We start from the raw sequence: 1768 nt of genomic DNA, 5'->3' as shown, positions 1-1768 counted from the left end.
TGTTCTCAAGAAACACTGCCTATTCCTCTGCTGGAGAACTGCCCCAGGCTTCCGGAAGCTGTTTTCTGTATGCTGAGTGAGCCAGAACTTGGGAATTTCTATTCCACAGGGACAGCTCTTGCCCAATGACCGATACATGCACAGGAGTATAAATACTCAACTCCTTGGCCTAGGCTTCTCATTGAAGCGCTTCCAATGTTTGACCTTCCCTGTCTCCAAAACTCTCCCATGCACTCTAACCAGAGTCCTATTGTGGGACTTCGATACTATGCTATTGCTTGGCCTACTTTCTTTCTAAGTCCCACTTCCCATTCAATGCAATACCTGTTCTTGGAACAATAATAAACCATATTTGCACAAAACATTGATTCTGTGTCTCCTTTTAGGGAAACGCACTCAAGATAGTACTGCGTTTTCTATATATTATATTATTTGTATAATTTTTTAGAAAACAGTGTTTTATGATAATAAATGTATTTTGAAAAATGATAATTGGCTGGCATTCACCAACCTTTCTCAAAGGTTGACTCTTAATTCAATATTTTCAGCATTACTTCCTCTTATAAAATGACTTAGAAGTTCTAAAACAATCTCTGAAAAAATAAAAGTCTGAAGAATCCTTTAGTATATCTAATCATGCCTAGTTTGCTTTTAGTCACAAAGTCTGGGTTCTTTTTCTTCAGAGAGATGGAAGAGAAATGAATACACATGGAGGTCAGTAGGTATGAACCTGACTCCTGTTGGAACCACAGGCTGTATTACTTTTGGAAATTCATTCTTTTCCATGTTAGGTGTGAGTTTTCTCATCGAGAAAACGATGGGATTGTGATAAGTATATGGTTTTATATTTTATATACTGATTTTGCTCACAAATGAATTCTTAATATTACTAATAATTAGAATACAGTTATCCTTTAAAAGGTGTTAAGAAGTATAACTTTAATAATGATGCTAGCGAAAACATGACATTGTGAAAATTATTGTGTGGGTCAGATTAAAATTTTGATCTCATGTGTTATTGAAATGAGGTCAATTTTAATGACATACTCGGGGTTCCTAGATTTCCAGTGTCATAATTTGTCATAATTTGTTGTCATAATTTATTCCACAGTATGAAAACCCTTCTGAAAACTGTTAACGTATATACTTAATTTTAGAGACTCAACCCTTAATTCTCACAGAGCACTCTCTTGTGGCAGCTCAGAAAGAAATGTGAGTTATAAATGACTGCCCGTGTTCCTTTCTCATGAGAGATGCCATAAAACCTTCTTTCAAGTTCTCCTGAGCTTCCTAATGTGGATTAAGAGAAGAAAAAAAGAAAAATAAATTCCCAAACTCACACTAAGAAGTGAAAAACACAATGTTGAGGAAAACATTTCCAGCGGAGAATTGGAGAAAGCACGGTGTGTATCTTAATCCAAGCCTGAGTTTAGTCTGATATCATTCCTTCTAATCCTGTACCACAGGAGTCATTCTAGCCTTACTTTCATGCTTATCTGTAAAGTCCCTCTCCAACAGCAAGAAACCTAGATTCTTCCACTTAAAAACCATTGACTTATTTGTTCAACTGCAATATACATTTACAGCAATTTCAGAATTAACTTGAAACTCCATGAGAAACAAATTTACAAACTAGAATAAAGAATTTATCTACAGTTCCTTTTGTGTACAATTTTAGACTTTCTAATGAAAACACCAATTGTCCAAAGTTATTTAGGTCAGTTAATACACACACTTTAGTGTGGTTCCATCATACATTTAAAATACA

Source organism: Pteropus vampyrus, unplaced genomic scaffold, assembly GCF_000151845.1.
Source record: "Pteropus vampyrus isolate Shadow unplaced genomic scaffold, Pvam_2.0 Scaffold559, whole genome shotgun sequence".
Taxonomy (NCBI): domain Eukaryota; kingdom Metazoa; phylum Chordata; class Mammalia; order Chiroptera; family Pteropodidae; genus Pteropus; species Pteropus vampyrus.
This window is presented reverse-complemented; position numbering follows the sequence as displayed.